The sequence below is a fragment of the Anolis carolinensis genome, chromosome 2, assembly GCF_035594765.1.
Source record: "Anolis carolinensis isolate JA03-04 chromosome 2, rAnoCar3.1.pri, whole genome shotgun sequence".
Classification (NCBI taxonomy): Eukaryota; Metazoa; Chordata; class Lepidosauria; order Squamata; family Dactyloidae; genus Anolis; species Anolis carolinensis.
The window spans coordinates 133597390-133621395 of NC_085842.1; the positions used below are offsets into that span (position 1 = coordinate 133597390).

Sequence of the window (24006 nt, forward strand, 5' to 3'; positions counted from 1 at the left end):
CAATAAATCTCTGCTACTTTGTGTTAGTGTTGTGCTTTTGTTTGGATTGCTGTTCGTTTTGTGTAGTTTCATTCATTTGGTCTAATTTTTGTATTTGTTCCCGCTAACGAAAATGGGGTACCTGTACGAATAGAATTTTCGCCTGGCTTACCAAAAATACGAAAATTTTCAGACCATTGGCTGCAAAGGGAGGGCTTCCTGTTTTGTGTAGATGATTGGTTGAAATGAAATGATACCATGAAAGAAACGAAGGAAATTTTTTCTCACACATCTCTACTTTGTGTACATAAATAGACATCAGTAGTGTTTTTAGGGCTCTTCCACATAGCCATATAACCCAGAATATTAAGGCAGATAATACACAATATCTGCTTTGAACTGGGTTATCTGAGTCCACACTGCCATATAATCCAGTTCAATGTGGATTTTTACATGGCTGTGTGTAAGTGGCCGGTGATGTTGTAGTCTTCACATGACTAGCTTAGAACAATCTCAAACTTAACTCCCTATTTTTATGACAGTTTTAACATCCTGTAAAGACTAATTTATTTATTTCCCTTTCACAAGAAAAGGGAGAACATCAAATGAATTTTGTACCAGTGAGGAATTTTCTTTATTTTAAATAAATGAGTTAACATCCAACTTGTCTGTCTTCCTCCTTCCGTCCTTCCTTCCTTCCTTCCTTCCTTCCTTCCTTCCTTCCTTCCTTCCTTCCTTCCTTCCTTCCTTTTTTTGCTTTGAAGACATCAGGTATTTCTCATGTTTTGGTTTGGAATTGATGGGAAAAGGTGTCTCTGTCCACGTAGCCAATGAGCAAATAACTCCCTAGTAAAATTTAGAATGGTAGTGGCTATTCCTTCTTCGCAGGAAGAGTGGGCATTACATTGGTCTTCCCTACAGAAGTATTGAATCTAGTGGGTTCTTGAACATTCATAGGGCATTTCCAGTTTGTGAGATGCTTCCTTTGAAGTCCTGTCTTCTCTGTCGAACATTGAGATGGAATGGGCAGTTGACACAGTCACTTCCAAGTCACTGTTTTAACCATTTAGTGACCAATTAGCTTCCTGGTTTCCTTTGAGTTGAGAAAGGTAATAAAACAGACAATGATATGACTGGAATGCATGTGTTGCAAATTGCACAGTGAGTATAATGTGTGAAGCTCATTGTCAAGTCTAATTTGTAGCAATGATTATTTCAAAGAAAATTTACTTTTCCACCACCCTTCTGTCCTCTGTGCTTCTTCATGGGAACTGGTGATCTCTTTAAGTGGCATTAAAAACAAAACAAAAAAGTAATCACTTCTTAGCTTTTCTTTCTAGTTTTGATTGTCCAGGCCTGTTTCTGTTAGCTTGTGAAGCAGACTGCAGTATGTCCTTTGTCAGCCTGACAACCTTCTACATTGTATGATGATTAAATCTTGATATATACACCAAGCTTTGCCTGTAAGAAACTAAAAGTGAAAGCGATTGCGCATAATGCCAAAAGGGAACTTGTTCTTAGTTTGATTCAGGGTCAATGAAATATAGCCTACTCACAGATAACACTGACTGGCTAGGTTAGTGACTTGCGTGACTATTCAGTTCAGTCACATTACTGGGTGTTCCCTTTATTTTCACAAGCAGAAGCCATTCTAAAGAATGCCTGAGTCTATTTATATTCTTACTGATCCCTAGTGGCTCCTTTTTAGTATCAGGGCAAATGCAGACTTTGCCAATTCCACACTCTTTGACGAAAGTAGTGATCTTATTAAGTAAAGATACGTGTGAAAACTGTACCACTTTCTCAGTTTGAGTATGACCTGCTTTGTCGTTGACAACTCTCCCTCAGGTCTTAAGGAGGGAGACAAAAGCAAATGACTTTTGGGCTACAGGTCTTCAGCAGAGAAGAGCACTTTCAGACTCATTATAAGACTGATGCCAAAGGTGTTTCTGGAATTCATCTTGAGCTTTCATGCCAGACTCTGTGTCAGGCAGGCTGATCCGAATGACTGCTTTGTACTGTTAACAGGCATGCTTATGTTACTGATTCTGAGAGGATTGAAGTATCTCCTCTCACTTTTTTGTGGGATTTATTTTATTTGAAACCCGCTGAACTGAACAAACTGGCTGTAATCTCTTTAAAGTAGAGCAAGAAACTTTGGGAAGCTGATCCATCTGAGGAAATGCTAATTTAAATCTCATGACCTAGTGTGTCTGCCATAGAAATTCCATTACTGTCGCACTTTCATTCAGTATGGCGGATAACTTGTTTGCACTGCTTCAGGGTTTGTTACATTAAGATAACCAAGGCTGAGAGCATTATTCTTTACAACGGTAGGAGTGTTGTGTGTGAAGAGTATCTTTGAGATCTACATTTTTCAGTAAGTGCAGCCACTTTATTTTGAAGGCAGCCATCCACTTAAACATCAGGACAACAGTATAGTATAAGAAATTCTTGAAATCATTAAGCTTCAGAATGCACATTTGATAAAGTTGGTGGCTCTGACAGCTTGGGTGGAATCTGTTAGCTGGGCCTTTGGGGCATGATCTGGAAACAACGGCTGGCATGGTGAAATAAATTCTCTGTCATAACAAATAAGAGGAAGAAGGGCATTGGGACACATCATCTGAAGTAAGGCAAACTCCAGATAAAAAAGTATTTCAGAACACAGGGATTGGGATCCATATGGTTTTCTCTAGAGATCTTTCTGTGTGGCTCAAATCAATAATAGGAAATCTCAAATGTTTTGATTTTGCATTAAATCTGTTTTATCCTCAGTAATTTTCTGGCACATGCTTTAATGCAATTGTTGAAAATAAAATATGACTAGCCAGGGCAATATTAGAGCTATTTAAGTAGTCTTTAACAAGACCTTCAGTGTAAGCATGCTTTAGATGGATTGAGTGAAAATAAAGTTAATAACCGCAAACTGCAGTGTTGTTTGGGTTTAAACTTCTAATGAGCCTTAAGCATAAATGGTGAGCATTCTTCATGCCAAGTGTAGGTTGTTGATAAACTTAGGATGTTTCTGTATTTCTTTAGTGCAGATCACTGTGGTGAGTACTCTGTGAATCATTTGCTACTAAGGGTAATGGAAGAATTCATCACCAAGCAAAGTCCTGTTTCATGAATGTTTCAGCATTTTTTCTTCTCTTAAAAAAGAAAGATCATTACACATAAAATCTACGGTGGTGTGTGGAAAAATATGCAACCAATAACTAGTGCAAACTTAAATCCAGGTAGGAGAGCTGAATTTGATTGCTAGCAGAGTCAGTGCCCTGCATTGCTCCGTGACCACCACCCACAGAACTGTTAACTAGAACCAGATAAACCACTGCTGCATTTTATACATTTTAAATTTTAATTTTTATCATTTGATGTTGTCCGTTGTTTTGTAGTCAGTCAATTTTGTGTATTGTTTTTATGCTACATAATTCTACTAGCTTGGGGACCCGGCGATGCCCGGGTCATTTGAGAATGGTATTATTTGTGTTTAATGTTATGTATTCTGTTTGGAGTGGGTGAACTACAATTCCCAGAATCGTGGCTGAATCCTCCCCAAACCCTGCCAGTATTATAAGTTGGGCATTTTGGGCATGTGTACCAGGTGTGCTGCAGTACTCTCTAGATGGGGGTCAACTACTACAACTTCCAGATTCCCGGGGCAATTGGCCCGAAATATCTATCAGTATCCACAGCAGGCAATATTCAGTCTGTGTGGCAAGATTCGTTATTGGCTGGGTTCAGTGGTCTTTGGATGGAGGTGAACTACAGCTCCCAAAATCAAGGCCCCTTCCCACAAATACCTGCAGTATGTTCAGTGGGTCATGAGGCTTCTCTGTGTGAAGTGTGGTCCTGGTCCATTGTCGGTGGGGGGTCAGTGTTTATCTGGCTGTAGGTGAACTATAACTCCCTTTTTCCCAAACTTGTCCAATATGTTGTATTGGTTATGGGGGCTCTGTGTGCCAAGTGTGATACTCATTCATTGCAGGTGAACTATAAATCCCAGTACCTACTACTCCCAAATCTCCAGGCCAATTCCCTTCCAAACCCACCAGTAGTCAAATCTGGGCATATCGGGTCTGCATGGCAAGTTTGGCCGAGAACCATCATTGTTTGGGTTCATAATGTTCTGGTTCAACTCCTCTACATTCCCCAGTAGGAGTCACAGTGCTCTGACTTGATGCAGGGTGAACTACAACTTCCACCAGGTGGAGTCAATCCCTAAACTCCTCCAGTAAGTTTAGTTGCAGCTCAGTTCTGCTGTGTTTGTTATGCAGAGAGATTGGAAAGGGAAGGGCAGTGGGCGGGGCCATGCAAATTCCACAGCAATGGAGAACCCTGGGATGTCTGCCTGTGGTGGAAGAAAAAGCAAAATCTAGGATGAAATGGTCCCCAAATGAAAGCATTCCTTGGGTGGTGGGCCGTAGTGTTTGGGAAGGACATTGGCAGGGGCTGGGCTGCATGTTCATGGCGCTCGCTGTAACCGCAATGTCAGTGGAAAAGAGTGACTTGCTAGATTCTTAACCCTGGGAACTGTAGCCTATTTGTGGAGGCTGGAGGCTGTCTGTGTGAGCAGACATCCATGCGACATACACACATACGGGTTTTCGCTTTTATTATGGATTTAGATGTGTGGCACCTTGGAGTGCTTTTGTGAGCTGGTGGCTGGGTATAAATAAAGATGATGATGATGATTATTATTATTATGAATTCAGTTTGCTTAAATTTGCAAAAATCAAATAAAGTGTAAAGCAGCTATCCTTAGTGCAGAACCTTAGTGTAATGAACTGAAGGACATCCAGCTAGCATTTTAAAAAATAGCCATGGAACCAGATCAGCCATTATCAAAACGTTTTTACCGAATTGTGTTGTATGGGACAAAGAAAATAGTATTTTTTCTAACTGAAACTCTTAACTAATCACATAAAAGCTGACACAGTTTACTTAAGAAATGATAAAGTAGAGAAACACATCATAATAGTTGAATAATCATAAATATGACAAAGGAAGTCATCACTGATATATTTTAACTTGTAATAGTGCAGATTGAGTGTCTCTTATCCAAAATGCTTGGGACCAAATGTGTTTTGGATTTCTTTTTTTTAGATTTTAGAAAACTTGTACAGTTTTTGCATATATACCTATAATGAAATGTCTTGGAGGTTTTACCCAAGTCTCAACATGAAATTTATTTATGTGTCATACATATCTTAAACACATAGCCTGATGGTAATTTTATAACATTTTAAATGTGTTAGTTCATGCAACAAAGTTTGTGTTCATTAAACAATCAGAAAGCAAATGTGTCACTATCTCAGCCAATTATGTGAACAGTTTCAAATTTTGTAATACTTCAAATTTCAGAATTCTGGATAAGAGATACCAACTTGTATTAAATAAAATGAATATTTTTTGAATTTTAATTATGACTAAGCTGACATCCAGGTCACTATTTCTTATCTGGTACCCTCCCTCTTCTTCCCAAACCCATCTTAAGGGAAGGAAGGTTATTCTGAATAGGGACCAGCACTTGTGAGTTTGTGATTGTGCTTATCTGGGATCCAATAAATCACCTTAGGGAGTCTTAGAGAGTGGAAATATAAAATGCCAACAGTTTTGTTTTCATGACTTGTATTTGAAATGCAAGTAATAGTACCTTGACATTCTTTGCATATAATGGTTGCATGTTTCCAAAAATTTTCCTAAGCTACCAAGCTCCTTTCTCCTATGCAACTCTCCAGATGACCAGAACTCAATTCCCTATTATCCTTATTTCCCCCAACTGGTTTGACCCATAACTGAAACGACTCAATATATTTTCATACTTTCCCTAACTGACAGAAACCTTTCTTTCCCCAGATCACTATATGTCCTTCATACTGTCAGCTGGATCATAATCTTAGCTATTACCACTCACATCTGAGCTGGCTGTCTCATGTGTTCTACGTGCCAAAAACGTGTTCCTGCTTCTCTCCCTTCTATTAACTACCCGATTGTCTCCGTTGGACTGTGTCACTGGCACTGAGGTTAGGGATAGCTTGGTTTGGTTTGAGGACACAGTTTGCACAGTCCTGACACACGTAAAAAAAAAAATGCTTAAATCACTAGACAATATTCTCAAAGGATAGATGTTTCAGGTTTGAACCTATACACACACTCAGAAACTCACACAGCCATAAACTGACTGTACTGCGTTTTTCCTTATTGTGCAGATACACGTACATGGCAAGCAAAGCCATGTGAGCTACAGTAAATAGCACTGACATAGCATTTTCATCTGATCTTAGGAATACCAGTGAATGCATTAACAGTATCAGTTGTGTCTTTTTTCTGTTGTCACTTGCCATTTGAAGCAAGTAGGTTCTTATTAAATGTAAATAAAATTGTGCCTAAGACCAATACTATACAAAGGCTATGGTGATCCATTTTGAGTTAAATCCAAAATGTCTATGCGGAGTGTTACTTTTTGTGCCTATGATTCTATTTCATTTCTGAGCAGTAAGAAGGTAATTATGCCATATCAAATACTATTTCTTTTCCCCAGGTAATAGCACTGTTCTTGTTTTCTTATGAAGGTAGTTTTTTTTCCTGGCAGATCATTTTCCTGGGTATTAATGCATTTATGTCTGTCTTAAGGACGACAACAGCGATAGACGATAGACTATTCCCATTGTCAAAAAAGGAAGATCTGAAAATTGTGTGTGTGAAAAACATTGCTTCCCAAATGTTAGATAGAAATGTTGCTGAATTGGTTCCTGCACAAGAATTTTGAGAGAATGATTGGATAACCACTTTTTTTTTACTATGACTGAGAATATCATGAATCTTTTTCCAGTAGAAAGATAACTTTTTGATTACAAGTTTTCCCATCTTAAAAAGAACATAATTCTATGCCTAAGACTTCATGTTAATTTTGTGATGGGGTGACAGATTGAAAACTTGCCTCTGGCAATGACTTGGTTTAGTTCTTTTTAGCTAAATATTACTCTTTCCTTTCAGAATCATTTGAAAGTAGTAGAGTGTGTCTGCTTCTGAAGTGATCAATTGTCCATCTGTGATTGACATTTGTGTCCTGAATCTATCATTAGTTTTGCATAGCAGCTTTCTAAATGCATTTTTCTAAACCACACGCTTCAGAATGGCAGTGTAGCACTAACCACAGTCTTCCTACATCTCAGCATAGTACCTAGCTTGTGGGATGATAGCAGAACATAGAGCATACATTTTATATCTCCATAGCAATCAAGGTGTGGGATCTATTTAGGCTAGAACCAGGCGTGCAGTGCTTCTAATTTCCCACTTAGTACTGTGCAGTGTTTCTGTGATTAATCATTATTCAGCACTGCAATAAAATAAATGTGTAGAAACATACAGGAAAACCACAGATCATGAGAAACTATGCATGATATGCGTGAGTCAAACTGCAGTGTGTTAATGAAAAGGCATTTAATTCTGGCTTGTTCTAGACTGGGGTTTATGGCAGAGATTAGTACTGGCTGCAGAGATTATAGCCAACGTAGCTGGCAAATATTCCCAGATAGCTCTCAGTTGGGGGCAACTTTTGTACAATCTGTCCCAGATGCTACATTTGTTACTTGGGACATTATTTCCTTTTTATAACAATGCCTGGTGCAGATTCTCCTGACTTGGAAAATTTAAAATAAATGTAAACCAATACAAATATTCAATCTGAATGGCAGTTAAATTATTTGAAGATAAAAGTCGCAGACTGTAAGATGTAAGCTATTTTAAAGGCCTGATGTCACTGCAGTAAACCTCCCTGGAAAGTAATCCCATCTGTCCTTCTGCTTCCTGTCTTAATGGTTCTTTAGATTCTCTCAGCAAAAAGTCTTCTACACCTTTAGTTGGTAGGGAAGGGATAAACTCATGTGGCTTTTCAAATGTTGTTGCACAATGTGTCCCAGCAGCTATATCCAGCATAGTCAATAGTGGGAATAACATAAGGAGAGCCACATGATTTCTACCTCTGTACTAAGGAAACATAGGAAATGCAGGCAACAGTCCTGCAGACCCAGGCATGCACTATAGGTTCCCTAGAAGCACTATAGGGAACCTTCTATAGGTTCCCTAGAAGCCTTGGTGACAGTGCTGGACAATGAGACCCTTTATTTACTGGCTGCCATTTATTTTCCGAGCCCAATTCAAGGTGCAGGTTATCACCTACAAATCCCTTAACGGTTTGGGACCCACCTACCTTCGAGACCGCATTTCCCCCTATGAACCCACACGACCTCTTCGCTCGTTGGAGGAGGCCCTCCTCTCGCTTCCACCAACTTCGCAGTTGCGGTTGGTGGGGACGAGGGAGAGGGCCTTCCCCGCCGTGGCCCCCCGGCTGTGGAACTCGCTCCCCAGGGAGATTAGGCAGGCCCCTACCCTACTTTCTTTCAGGAAGAGCCTGAAAACTTGGCTATTCCAGAAGGCCTTCGTTGACTGATCCTTGTGGGATCATGTTATTTACCTATTAAGCAGTAGACCCTCTGGATTGTTTTTTAGGATTCATTCAGCACTTTAAGTATTACACCTGCTGTATAATTGTCCCTCCCTGATAACTTGATATTGCTTTGCACCTTGGCCTGGATCTTTTGACCCAAATCGGGATTTTAATATTATTGTGTATATTGACTTTTATGACTGTTTTTAATCATGTTGAAGTTTTACTGCTCAGTTTAATGTTTTATCTGATTTGTGCTGTCGTGTCTGGGCATGGCCCCATGTAAGCCGCCCCGAGTCCCTCCGGGGAGATGGGGCGGGATATAAGAATAAAATTATTATTATTATTATTATTATTATTATTATTATTATTATTATTATTATTACTTTACTTTGTATGTGCTCCCCTTCATTTCACCAACATACATGATTTCATGGATAGGAAATTCATTTTGTCCAGCTAGGAAAGGCCAGGTGGTGACTCGTCGAGCAGTGACTGAAGTCAGGTGTAAGTGTGATCAGTTTGGCCAGTTTCCTCAACCAAGCATTACAAGTACAGGTTACATCTATTTATGTGTGTACAGGGAAGCCTATGATTCAAACAGTCAGTGAAAGAGGAAAATATGCCATCTAAAGGAGAGTTGGTCAATAGCTCAAAATGAGTCAATACAAGGGCTGTAATAATTCTGGTGTTTACTTGAAACGAATAAACTGAAATCAATATAAGAATATTGTAAATGCAATGGTAAAGTACTGATACATTATATTGCAGTATTATAATGCTTATTTCAATCCTGAAAAATAAATACAGGCATGACAGTTATTTTAGAATAATGCAAGAGCTGATCTGTTTTTAATTTCAAACCTGATTATATATTCACCTTTTGCCTTCTGTATTTATCTTCTATCTTGATTCTGAGTTAGGAGTTTATTGGTTTTATCTACTGATTAAAAAGAACTAGCTGCAGGTGTTCCTAGGTCTTCATCCCAACATCCTGCAAGCCATAAATGAAGCACAAAAAAAGTGAAATAAGAAACCACTTTCAGCATGAAAGCTTTGTTTAAATATTTCAATTTTTAATATTAATATTTACATTTTTAATTCCTCTGTTTGGGAAGAATGACAGTGGTTCGCTGCAGTATGCTGAACAAAGGCTGCACAGAGAGATCCCAGCTCTCATCTCTCCTGGTGAGAGTGCAGGTTATCCTATAGGGCTGGAGGGAGACATAGTGGATGAAGAAGTGTATGGGCAGGATGGAAAATCTTAATGGGCCTGTTCAAGTGCTGGTTGTTGTCAAGACCTGAAACGCCTCAGTTGGTTTTTTTTTTTTATTGAACACAATATATTTGCAGTAGGGATGCCATGAACCATTTTGTTCTGGGCCTGTTGTTGTTGTTGTTGTTGTTGTTGTTGTTGTTGTTGTTGTTTATACCCCGCTTTATCTCCCCAAAGGGGATTTTTTCCCTCTGTTTAATCTTTGTGGCCAATTCTTAAGCAGCCAGGATGACACTATCAACATACAAAGAAGATGTACGTAATTTTTCTGTTGGCAAGATACAGAAAAGTCAGTGCTATAAACCATCTTGTATTTGCTTTAAACATTTTTAGCTGATGTCGTTTTCTCACAAAGCTATTATATGTACTTTTTCTTGGTCTCTTTTAGCAAGGGTAAGAGGAGCTGTTATATCCTTGTAGATGAATAATGCAGTTTAAAGAGGAGAAAATAAATATATCCACAAAGACAAAATAGGCATATTATGCTTTTCCATATTTTTGTCTCTTTTTGAAAAATACTGTATACTGAGGAACCTTTTCTCAGCATTGTCTGCATGGTGGGTGGAGTGAGATTGGTGCCAGTTTGATTTAACTTCCTGCTCGTTTCCAATAAAAAATCCAGACTGTCAAGTGCTGGATTTGGCTGTTTAGGGTAAGTGAGTCTTTAAAAAGAGCGTGTTGCTTCTACACAGAAAGCTAAAGTTGTGTCATTTAGTATGCATGGGTCCCTGCTTCCCTTTTCAACTACAACATTCAGAACATCTGGTCTTGTTTTATTAGCCTTACTTTCAGAGAAGGAAGGAGAAGTTAATTCCAATTTAACTAACTATATTCCCTAACATCTGTAATAACAGGTTTTCTTAGCCAGCTATTCTTGGAATTGATCATACTCCATTGGATTGTGGGCATCCCCCCCTCCTTCGGCCAAATGTTTACAATTATATATAATTTTCATTATGCAAATATACACCTGAACCTGAAATTTTCTCACAAGACAGAAGTTTTTTCCACCACCATGTGCTTACCTGAACAAAAATGCAGCCAAGAATGCTGTCTTGGAAATGTCATCTATTCAACAAATCTGATATTTTGGAACTCTTGATCTTTTATTGATGTAGTATCTTGAAAGGTGATGATAATGATAACACTTTAGATCCCATATTGGGAGAAAGGTAGCATGTAAATAAAATTAAATAACTGCATTTTGACTATAGTAGACTTCTGTCCAGTCTATTTCCCATTTCTCACCATCTGCTCTTAAGATTTCTTTGAAAAAGCCTACACATGTTGAATCCATCTTCAAAGCCTTAAAGAATAGAAGCTAGCTATTAAATATCTTCTTAATCAAAGCAGAGATCCTTATAATGCCATATTCTGAGTCTCTTATTAGTTTTGATGTATGCATTATTGATTTTTAACACATATATTTCACCTTTTCTTCGGAACTGGGATATAACCAGATAATAACCTTAACTAAATTAGTGCAACCATTTCGACCTGTTGTAGACTATCTTTTGTGTTTTATCAATAAATTGCCATGGAAAGAGCATAAAAAGAGCTATAAATCTGAGCCAACTATTTTCAGTACCCGAAAATGCTTCTTGTTTAGCAACAGAATCTACAAGCAAAATTGAATGTCACACAAGCAGACTTATGCTGAGATGGACTGGCTCCCCTTCTAATCATCCTCTGATCCTTTAGAACAGACTTTGGAGACAGGCAGAGGTTGCTGTAGGTTGAGAGTTTGAATTGGTTTCACCAATAATATCCATTCCAGTATCAGATGTCACTAGCATTAACCCATTAAATGTATATGTAAGATTTTCCAGCAACTGATGGGAAATCTTCTACAATCTTCACATTTACTTTTAAATAGTAAGGATGAAGTTTGCAACATCAGCCAGTAAGGTAAGCAGTTCATCCCAACTAAGTATTGTTTCTTTCTTTCTCCCTCTAGAACAGTGGTTCTCAACCTGTGGGTCCCCGGGTTTTTTGGCCTACAACTCCCAGAAATCCCAGCCAGTTTACCAGCTGTTAGGATTTCTGGGAGTTGAAGGCCAAAACAGCTAGGGACCCACAGGTTTAGAACCACTGTTCTCGAACTAGCATAGCTCCCCCTCTAGTTTTCTTTCTCTTTTCCACCTGCTTATCACCAAATGGCAATCTGAAAGGTCCCAACAAAGCTCATTTGGACCACTCCTCAGGTGAGAATCATAGAGTTGGAAGAGGCCTCATGGGCCATCCAGTCCAACCCCCTGCCAAGAAGCAGGAAAATCACATACAAAGCACCCCTGACAGATGGCTATCCAGCCTCTGCTTAAAACCTCCATGTTGCTGTTTCTAGTTTAGTTTCTGAATGTAAGGAAAGGGAGCTATCATAGGATGATGCCTGAACTCTGTGCTTCACTTGTTTTAGACCAAGGAACTTGTGCAAGGCTGTAAAGATTCAAACTCCACATTCATCAGCAGTCTCCCAGTTTGGGACCCAGACTTGGTCTCCAACAAGAGTATTTCCTTTCCTTAACCAGGGCCCCTTTTTCTAATGTATGTTTTCCTTTAGGAATCTAGTAAAAAAGAATAGTCTTAAACCTCTTACAGTCAACATTTTACTTAAATCCAATGTCCTAGCCCATGCCTCTTTTGGACAATATTCCCATCTCAATCCTGATATATTCATGCTGTACACAAAAAGATAGCAAGAACACGCCAAAGGTTTCTAAGGAGAGAAGAAGGGTGATGTCAACTCTTAAGAGATCCTGTGAGACTTTCTGACTGGCAATTAGAGGCGCTTTTGCCATTTCTATATTTTTCAAATCTGCCCTTTTATGGACCAGGGGATTTATTGGTAAGTTTTCCCAGGGCAATCTTAAATTAATGTAATCACCAGAGAATTAATGAAGTCTTGAAGGTGGCTGCTTTCTCTGTTGATTCCAACTTTAGTGTTACTCAGTTTAGTATAAGTTTTCAGGTGGGAGCTATCAATGTACATTACCAAGATTGGCTTAAAAATAAATATGATGATGTCTGCACGAAGTAAAACCTCACTTTCTTTCCCTTTGGAGGGCAGTAAGTAATTTGGGGAGACACCTGATATATCAAGGGCAAGAAAATAGCTCATTTCAGAAAAAGGTTGACAAGAGAACTTTCCATTCAAGACAGTATTCCTTTGGCTCCTACATAAGCTATTGTGAATCCTTTCATTCCAGAGACAATGATCTAAGCATAGATTCCAATACATGCAGCAGCCTATCCAGTAGGGGCAACACAGACCTTATAGCAACAGCAATTCCATCACCTCAGGCAACAAACATACACACAAGTCTCTTGTGTTCTAAGTTTCCATACAGATTTGTGAGTGGAAGATTCCAGTTGATCACCTATATCTGATCAGTGTGTTCTTAAGAGCATTAGCCGGAGAGTATCGTCTTCCTCATGATTTCGTCATCCCCTCTCTGAGGTCAAAGAATGAAGAAACACATTTCCTGGTTTAGGAGGTTATCTCATATTCAGCACCTGAGTCAACATTATTTCATCTTAGCCAATTAGAATAGAAGCTCATCGTATCACACTGTTATATAGCAACTGCACTGTTAGTCCCATCTCTACTTGGAGCTTATCACACAACATCTGGTGCTGTGTTGTGTCGCTGTTGGGTTGTTTGGAATAATTTTTTGACCTCGTATCTCAGTATAATTAGTAACTACTTGGTATGTAAAAATGTTGTTCTGTTCTGTTACAATATTGGGGACACAGTGGGTTTGGAGAAGGTGTTTCATTGCGGTTTTCCTGAGGAATTCCCAGGAAAACCAGCAGGGAAACCTTAAAACTACATCTGGTTGGGCTGGAAATACATCAGGATTCCTAAGGGTTCTCACTAGAACTGTTTTGCCTTTGTTCTCTGTTCTGCACATTTTAAAAAATATATTGTTTTTATTTTATTTTTAAGGACTCATTCCAGTGTAATTCTACTACAGGGAAACCATAGAGTTAATTAAATGTTAAAGACTAAATAAGAGTAAACATACAAAGCTTTGACGAGTAATATACAAACGCAAAATCAGTCAAATGTTAGTTCACATGAGAAGCATAGGAAAATGCTTTTGGAGATAGTGTGCTGTGAATTCATCTTTACAATCTGGATGGTTCCATAATAGCATTACTATTTAATTGTGCAATTGCACTGTTACAAATTCCTAGTTTTTATTTAAAGTACCAATTTAAAGTACCCATGTAAGCCACCCCGAGTCCCTTCGGGGAGATGGGGCGGGGTGTAAGAATAAAATTATTATTATTATTATTATTATTATTATTATTATTATTATTATTATTATTATAATGGGGCAGGATATAGAGCAGACAGAGTGACAGTACTGACATACTTCAAGTGCAGTGAAGCAAATACAAGAACTAAGGCAACTGAAGCATAAATGCAGTGATGGTGTGAAAAAGGTGCATTGCCATTCCTTTTTTTCGAATAGGACAACCTGAACAAACTGGTTTGTGTGACAAAAGCAGTAGTCCTCATTGTCATAGGATGGTATAAGCAAATTTGGTAGTGTGTGTGTGTGTGTGTGTGTGTGTGTGTGTGTAATGTGTGATTAAAATGAACACAGCAGGCATGTGGCTACATTACAGCAAGATAACTGAGCGGGAGAAGCACCTTTCCCATTTACTAACTGTATCCGATTTGTCATATATATTCCGCCTAGTTGTCTCTATCACTTAATGGCTTCCAGAGAAAGGTGTGCTCTAGCTGACCTTGTTATTTCCAGAGCCTGCTGCTTCTAACATTGCAGGCTCTCCCAGAACTACAGTAACATCTCTGTTATTTCTGAGAGTGGTCTATTCTGTGCTTGTTTCAGTCACTGCAATACTTGTTAGTCTAGAGTTCTTGCCAGTTCTTTCTTTTGTGACAGCTTATATATACGGAAGCCTGTGACTCTAATATCCTATGAAGGAGGATATTAGAGGGGGAGTTGGTGAATACCTTAAAATTAGTTTATACAGGGCTGAAAATAGTCTAGTGTTTTCTTGAAACGGATAAACCAAAATCAGTACAGTAGAATCTCACTAATCCAAGCCTCGCTTATCCAAGCCTCTGGATAATCCAAGCCATTTTTGTAGTCAATGTTTTCAATATATCGTGATATTTTGGTGCTAAATTCATAAATACAGTAATTACAACATAACATTACTGCGTATTGAACTACTTTTTCTGTCAAATTTGTTGTATAACATGAAGTTTTGGTGCTTAATTTGTAAAATCATAACCTAATTTGATGTTTAATAGGCTTTTCCTTAATCAGTCCTTATAATCCAAGATATTCGCTTATCCAAGCTTCTGCCGGCCCGTTTAGCTTGGATTAGTGAGACTCTACTGTATATCTTTGTAAAAGAAATGTAACTTTTAAAATATTGATATATTAGACCAGTGTTTCTACTTTAAAATCACCTTCCACTTCTGTAACTTCCCATTTAACTTGTAGCCCAGAACTAGAAATCCAGTACAACTGAGTACACAAACAAAAGCTTGTGATTTTTCAGGATTTTTATTCTGTATTAATGTTGCTTTTTTTAAAGAGAGACTTGATAAAGATTTTTAATTACTTTTATTCCAGTCCTGTGTATATTTTCATCTAAGAAAACTACTTTAAATGCAAAACAGAGGTTTCAAAGTAACAAAAACAAATCTGTTTTTGATTTCAAACTTGTCTGTTTTCATCTTTTACCATCTATATTCCTCTTTCCTCTTGATTCTGAGCTAGGTGTGCTCAAGTTTTATCTGCTGTTTAGAAACCTCTGGCTGTTCAGGTCCTTAGGGCATCATCCTATCATTCTGGAAAGTTTTGCTTACCTGAGAAGGGTAATAATAATAATAATAATAATAATAATAATAATAATAATAATAATAATAATAATAATAATAAACTTTATTTATACCCGCCACCATCTCCCCATGGGGACTCGGGGCGGCTTACATGGGGCAGAGGCCCAAACAACATAAGGACAAAATATAAGCAACATAATACAATCACAATATAAAACAGATAAAACAGTAATACAATATATCAATTAAAACAACAATACAGGATAAAAAATTACATTAAAACACATAAATGGTAAGACCGTAGTAAATACAGGATAGATTATTAAAAACCCTCTGGGGCTGATTAATTAATGACTGTATCTCCGGAGGCCTGCTGAAACATCCAAGTCTTCAGTTGTTCCCTGAAGGAAGATAAAGAGGGAGCCAACCTAATCTCCCTGGGGAGGGAGTTCCAGAGTCGGGGAGCCACGGCCGAGAAGGCCCTCTCTCTTGTAGACCAAAAGCTGAGTCTGTGTATATAACATAATGAGAAAAGTAGCCAGTTCATGAAGCATTTGTTCTGGGAATGGGGGTGCAATATTCTCCTTTCCTCCTTTCATTTCCAGGTGCTTCATCCCAGGTGCGACCATCTTGGTATTTTTCTCAAGAAGAGCAATGCAAGCCATATATTGAGAAAGGGTGATTTATTATCATTACACTCTGGCATATTGATTCTCCACTTTGGAAGGAAAGTTCTGTCATGCCAGTCAGCAAGTGGTGATGGATAGCTGTGCCAGCAATGTGTCAAAACTCTGAAAATAGTGCTTGCTTAAACAAATGGTTCTAGATATGTTCAAGAGAGCAGTGTGTCAAGGACTCTTCCCTCGCTGTCAAGATGGTGGGATCTGCTTTAGATGATTTGGTCAGATAGAATGAGATATGTTCTATGCATACCAGTAATATTTGTTTCACGTGAGTCAAGATATGAGGCATTTGTGGCACTGAAGAAGCCTTCCTGTGCTTCTGCTTGTTTCTGGGCACAGCTGCTGGAAGAAGAGAGACCATCATTTTCATCTAATATTCTGTGCATCCCTGTTGGTAATTGTACCTAAAGAGCAAGTTTCTCTGAGAATGTATTGGGATCTGAAATTGATAGTGGCTGTTTAGTCAGGAAAAAAATTATCAGGGCCCTGAGTTTTAGTTCAGTTCAGTAAGGAGGATAGATCTACTTTTATGAAAATGGTACATAAGTGCAATATTTGATGGTATTCAGGCATTGTTCTAGATGACCTTCAATATCAGTCCTATAAACAAATGAGGAACACAAAAACAGAGTGAATGGTGATTTTGGCCAGCTCTGGATTCTTCATTAAAGGCATACAGTGTTCAAATCCTTCTGATCATGTTGATGCCTTCCTGTGCTGCTTGCTCCTGGGCACAAGTGCTTATGTAGGGTAACAGCATTCATTCAGGAATACTCCATCACACTCTTAAACAATACCTGATGAGCTTGGAAAGACCGAATTACACTTTTCCATGTTCCCTGTGGAGCTTTATGTCTTATCTCCCTGCCACAAATGTATTTTTCAAATATCCCCAGGCTTCAAGGCTTTCCCTAAGTACTAGCAGCTCATACATATTCATTCCACATCTGGTTACAAGAACTGTTCCCTGTAGCAGAGTTGTCCATTTCTCTAAGATCACTATCTTCTGGGTCAAGTTGAGCATGCAGAAATTGCTTTCCTTAAAGCAGGTTTTACAAAAGTCTCATTCTGAGATGTTGGAAAAGGCGCTGGTGCACAACTAATGGAATGGGTCAGGTCTAGAAAATTATTGTGCTTTGTTTCCTCTGAATGAAACCATTGTCTGCCTGCTCCCAGAATCCTCAGGAACAAACTCTGGCTGTCCAGGAACAGCAGCCTCATCCAACTCTGTCTGCATGGGAATCCTAAGCCCCAACCCAGATTCATCTGACAGGTCAGGTGCAGGTACAATCACAGACTGAACAGGCCCAACCTCAGGCTCACCTGACAGCTCAGGTGCAGGCTGGGATACAACAGGTCTACTTGACTGTTGGCCTACTTTGATCAGGGACCATGTGATCAGGGACCACTCTCCAACATTAGTACCAAAAGAGTTAAGAATCGGTTTTTGATCATCTTTAGATCGGTTTGGTTATTTGGGGTGCTGATTCAGAAAATTGCATTGGATAGACCACATCAGCTCTAGTTTCTGATACAGAACATATGCCATCCAGTAGTTGTCATCTGCTCGCCTGCAGAAAACCATATTTAATCATCTACAGCTGATGTGGTCTATCCAATGCAATGGTCAGCTCTGTGGAAAGGAGCGGAAATAAAATTGATAAACTAAATAAATAAAGAGGAAGGAGGTTCATGGACCAGATTTTCATTCTCGCAGCCCACTGCTGGGCCGTGGTCCACAGGTTGAGAACCACTGTTCTAAAGACTTTATAGTATGGTTGCCCTGATCACCTTGGAGAATCAGCTGTTCTCAGATTGGAATTGAAGGCTGCCCTTGCTTTCTGAAGACACTAGAGGAGGTAGAGTATAGAAAACTGGCTGTTAGACATCTTAGTATAACAACATTTACACATTTTAGCACCATGTAGTGTGGTATAGAAAAACCTGGACCTCTGAAAATTTAGTAATGTTCCAAGAAAGTGTAAATCTGTTAGATTCACGTAATTTACTTTTGGGGGGTGGATATTTGGAAAAGAGTATGTGTGCTTATTTCTCATAGTGATACTATGTTAGAACTGCCAAGGATAATTGTAAGAAGGCTATGGGTTATAAGAACATCTGAACAATAAATTCAGCACAGCCAGACAATGTGGCAGTCACTTTTCCAAATATTGTAAGCAAACATTTCGTATAATAAAATAAGCCTGAATAGATTTTTGATAGATCATTTGTGTTTTGAGGCAATGCATCATGTCATAACTAGAGTAGTACTGGTGCATATACTGTGAGTTTATGTAGTTTTTAGGAAGACAATGGTGGCCAAAACTGGTAAAACCATGTTAGACCATATTAGCTATGGTGAACTTGTATTTGAGCAAAAACAGCTGGGAATACTAATACTGGAATAACATATATCTTTCAGAACATTTGAGATGTGTGTTCAGCCTTATTACCTCAGAAACCTGAAGACAGGTGAGCAGAGGGTTTCACACAGGTCCAGAAAACCCATCTTGTTTTCTTGTCTGTCAAAAGCTATCTATTACAGCCTATCACTCTCTCTTCATTTTGATTTATCACTGGACATAACTGGTTTCGGAGCTTTGTCTTCATCTTGTTGCCGCAGAGGGACAGGGAGATAAATCTTGCATATGAATGTTTAACTTTACCACTCCAGCAGCACAAGAAATGTCCTCTTACATCCCCTGGCTAGACAAACAAATTTGTTAGCATGTCCTTTTTTAGTACCAAGCCTCACTAGATTTTAGTGCTTTGGAAAATTTGATGCACATCAAGTGAAAAGCTGCATTTAAAGGGTAAAATGTGGGGAGGGGTAGATCATATCACTGCTAGAAAAAGAAAATGATTCTTATGAAGCTCATGGAGAAATGAACAAATATTCTGAAATAATCCGTTTTCATTTTCAATCCAAATCACTGTGATTTAGTTCATTGAATAGTCATGTTTTCCTAGAAGAACATTGTGTGTGTTTAAAAGAAAGATAGGCAGGAATTAAGTGATATGATAGCTTATAACAGGGGTCCCCAAACCTAGGCCCGGGGGCCGGATGCGGCCCTCCAAGGTCATTTACCTGGCCCCCACCCTCAGTTTTATAATACAATATTTTTATATCAGTTTTAATAATATAATATATTGTATATACATATAATATTGATAATAATCTTATGTTATACAATATAATACTAATAGTAATGCCATATAATAATATTAATTATATGGTATATATTACATATTATATAATAGTATACTGGTATAGTTCAATATAGTAATATATAATGCTAATATTGTGTTATGCTAATAATATAATATATTGTATGTGCATACAGCTGCTCTGAGTCCCCTTTGGGGTGAGAAGGGTGGGATATAAATATAGTAAATAAATGCAGTAAATAAATAATTAATTTGAGACTTAGGCTCGGCCAAAGTCTGACATGACTTGAAGGCACACAATAACAACAACAACAACAACCACAACCCTAATTAACTTGACTATCTCATTGGCCAGTAGCAGGCCCACTTTCCATTGAAATCCTAATAGGTTTATGATGGTTAAAATTGTTTTCATTTTTAAATATTGTATTCTTTCATTGTTATTGTTTCACTACAAATAAGGCATGTGCAGTATGCATAGGAATTTGTTTGTATTTTTTTCAAATGATAATTCGGCCCCTCAACAGTCTGAAGGATTGTGGACCGGCCCTCTGCTTAAAAAGTTTGGGGACCCCTGGCTTATAACATTCTCATCAAACAATTCAAAATATAAAATACATGACTATCCAAAAAAGCGAGAGAAGTTGCAACTCAACAATCTTCCACAATGGAGAAAATTGCTCACATTTTTTCTGGCACAAAAATTATCGAGTGAAACCACATAGTGTCTAAAGGAGGGGCTAGAAGAAATGGTCAGCTCACTGAATTTGATTGTCTGTGGACTAGAATTACATCAAAAATATTTTTTATCCTTCTCACAGCTGTTCATACAGAATGTCCAAACTAACTAGACCTTACCAGCATGTGGACAAATTGCTCAAATGATAGGATTAACTTCACTAAAACGGTTTTCAAGAAGCTGGTGGTGACTCAGCACTTGAAATAGATTTTTAACAACTTATGGCAGAAGGTTCTATAAGGAAAGCAACCACAAAGCAAGAGTAGAATGGTTTAATGTATGTAAAATAGAGACAAAATTACAAATGGGAATCTGGTTAGAAGTTTGGGGATTACATTGTCTTTATTAAAAAGTACCAAGTCAGATGGATAGAAATCAAATAGTTATACTCTGTGCATCAAGTATTGTTCTTATGGAAGCAGATATTCAATTCTTAATACGTGAGACTTCAAATAAGGTTTCTCCTCTTCAGACAGGCTGTGTTTTATCTGCTTAGGGTGAATAGATGAATAGCGAACTTCTTGTGTATCTACTGTATTTGTTTATTATCGGCCTGATTATGGAGCCATTCACTTTTCTTATTTGCCAACAGACTACTAATTTGTAAAGAAAATGACTGAATCAGAAGACAAGTTTCACTTCATGAAGATTAAACTGAAAACATGTTTCAGCAATGTGGACTTGCCTAAAAACAGTTACCAATTCAGGAAAAATAGTGGTAGCATAGCTCTTTTCTCTCTTGGCGTGAGTTTTGTGAATGTTCTGGTTATCAGCCTGGAAACCCATGCTATCTGTGGAGGCCTGGGTGACATATTGAGTTGACTCCACAAGCACTGCTATGCAACAGGAAATATGCCCTTGCTTAGTTCCCCTGACCAGACAGCTGTTATGTCTCTGAATCAGTGAAGTGTGTTAGATAAAAAGCATACTGTGCTCTACCCCCAGAGATCCACCAAATGAAATAACACATTTAGCCCAAAAGCCTAGAAAATGTGTTTGCAGGTGATTGCTACTGATACTGGGATTCATTTAAGGTGCATGCTGCTGCTTTTGTGGTAGACAGTGGGTTAAATTAATAGCCTGTACCTGATAAGGGATCTTTGCAAGAAAATAGGTTAGATCTTCACCCTTGAATGAGTAAGAAAAAAAGATTACTGCTTCTTTCTCAAGCAGGGAAAGATACAGAGTTTTTGCAGTTTAATATAGTTATGCTACAACATAGATACAAGACTGGACAACCCAAGTTAAATTCTTCTCCCCAAAGACAGTGAGGGAAGTAGACATCTTTGTGTTGACATTTTCAGAGAAGAATGATCTTCCATGCTTATTTCTTCTTCAGACTGTCACTTCAGTATCAATCCTGGTCTCCTGATCCTGTCAACCCAACCAAGCCTGCAACTTTCTAGTCCTAATGAGAACATTCAGGCTCCTTGGGTTGGTTCTAGGTGGCTTGGTAGGTCTTGACGGGATAATCCAGAGCTTTTGTGTGTTAACATTTCAAAGCACGTGAGTAGTAAAAGCTGGTTTATAGTGTTTTTTGTTCCTTAAAATTGATAATGCAAGGAAATTCTCTAAAATGACAGAGCTGGCAAATAATATTTCACTCAGTTCAGTATATTCCACATCATTTCATAATGGTATGCTCTGAAAGCTTTTGTGGTCTGGAGGATAGGGAATAGGATTTATAACTAGAAAAAATAGTTTTTCAGAGTCCTATAAATGCAACTTTTTTGTATCTTTATGGATAAATAATTGGGTGTCAATTTGTTTCTTCCTTTTATAATTTCCAGGAATGTTTGATAATAGAATTAGAACATCTTTGGGTATAGGGAAACCATTTTAATGGAGTATGTTACAATTATGTTTTAGAAGCATAATATGCTTGAATGAACATGCACTGGAATATAGCATTGGAATAATTGGAGAAATAGCTACAAATCAAAACTATTATTTCCAGTAATGTGCATTTTTAAAAGAATAGGAAGATGGTCAAGGGATGTATTACATTGTAATTGGAGAAGAGGATGAAGCAATGGACAAAGAAAAGCTCTTGGAAAGATAATGGCAGCAACAACCGGATTATTTGCAATGAAATAAATGAATGGGAGGACTAAACATAGCCTGGTCTGATTAATTTTCAATGTCCAGCTGACTCTTATGTTCCTCATGACAAACTAAACCAGAAAATAGGCAAGAGCAAGTATATACTGTTTTGTTTACCAAGATCTCTCTTACAAGAGATCAGTGAGACCCCTTTTTACAGGAGGAGAAGTTGTAAAAATGGGTGTGCCTTAAATGTAGACATGTATTATTTGCAGTATAAAACTTTATCCCGTTCTCACTTACAGTACTGAGACAGGTGCCGCACAACCTTAATATCAGGTTCTACATCTTTAGAAAGAAAGAGTTGTACAAATATTGTTGGGCAGCTTTAAAATCGATTCCTGGGAGGCTAGAGGATGGAGGTCTAAACCTCTACCACCTATTAGAGATCATAATTTCAAGACATGAGGGAGATGTTGCAGGGGTGTGCTGGAGTAGATCCAAGAAGGTGTTGAACCTGCCATTCTGTAGAATGTAGAAGGGAAATAGGCCAGCCCTGGAACTGGCTTTCTTGTTTTTGCTCTCTCCCCACTCGACCCCTACATTCTTCTGCTGCATTGGCTTGAGGCTTGATTTGATTTTAGATCTGGCAGTTTCTCCAGTAAAATTTACAGTTCTTTGCTTGTTCTGAATTGTTGTATACATTCATAATTGGAGCACATCATTACTTCTTGACTGAGCTTTCCTTTTATATAGTATACATCTTTTGATAAATCTAATCCTCCTCTTGCTATGTCTTCCTCAGTGCCTTCAGACAGCCAAAAGTAAAGTTGGGATTGAATATTCAGTGAGGGCATATCTCTTCCTTTAACTGGTGGTATACGCTTGGGGCGAGAGAGTGTCTTGAGGGTATGGATAGGAGTTGGGGATCTTTAACTACTGAGTTGTTATGAGTTTTCCGGGCTGTATGGCCATGTTCCAGAAGCATTCTCTCAAGACGTTTTGCCCACATTTATGGCAGGCATCCTCAGAGGTTGTGAGGTATATATACAGCGAGAGAGTGTCTTGAGGGTATGGATAGGAGTTGGGGATCTTTAACTACTGAGTTGTTATGAGTTTTCCGGGCTGTATGGCCATGTTCCAGAAGCATTCTCTCAAGACGTTTTGCCCACATTTATGGCAGGCATCCTCAGAGGTTGTGAGGTATATATACAGCCCGGAAAACTTACAACAACCCTGTGATTCTGGCCATGAAAGCCTTCGACAACACATTAACTACTGATCTCACCAATTGAGGATGACTTCAATAGATTGAATCTGTTCTTTTTCTTTTCCAATATACTTGCTATGACTTTATTCAAAGTAACATCTTCACGCTTTCCCCCTATACTTTAAGCATTCTTCTGTTTTCAAAGCAAAAAGTTCATAGAAAATCTCTTTTGACCTCTTAAATTGGGTTGATGAATAAGCAGCCATAGGCTCTGTGTGGTATGAGATTCCTTCTCTTCCATCCAGACTGGCTTGCAAGATGCACATGCATGCACCAGGTAGGAAATCAGCTCAGCTCAGAGATCTCAACAGTATAAGCCTTTGCTTGAATTTCTCATTACTCAGGTCAAAAGTGTGTGAGAAAAGACATTATGTGCAGACAAACACATCCTCCCTTTCAGGAAACAAGGGCACCTCAATGCCTGCTAGGGCTTTTCCCTGTGAACCCAATTAAACAATTTGACTGGCACTCTTCAGCCTGGAAAAATCCATTCATGTGGATAAATATATTAATTGGCCTATTTCTGACTAATACAGATTTAAACCTCCCCTTCCCCCCCACCCATC

The 24006-nt window shown here is 38.4% G+C and overlaps 1 protein-coding gene and 1 long non-coding RNA gene across 4 annotated transcripts in view; both read left to right on the plus strand.

Moving 5' to 3' along the window:
• Nucleotides 1–24006, plus strand: part of tmem104 (transmembrane protein 104) — a 105157-nt gene that overhangs the window by 66975 nt on the left and 14176 nt on the right. The gene's annotated exons all lie outside the window — the stretch shown is intronic.
• LOC134296242 (uncharacterized) lies at nt 3–22242 on the plus strand. Its single transcript, XR_010002864.1, has 3 exons — nt 3–13417; nt 18643–18692; nt 20720–22242. It is a non-coding gene; the product is annotated as an uncharacterized LOC134296242 (long non-coding RNA).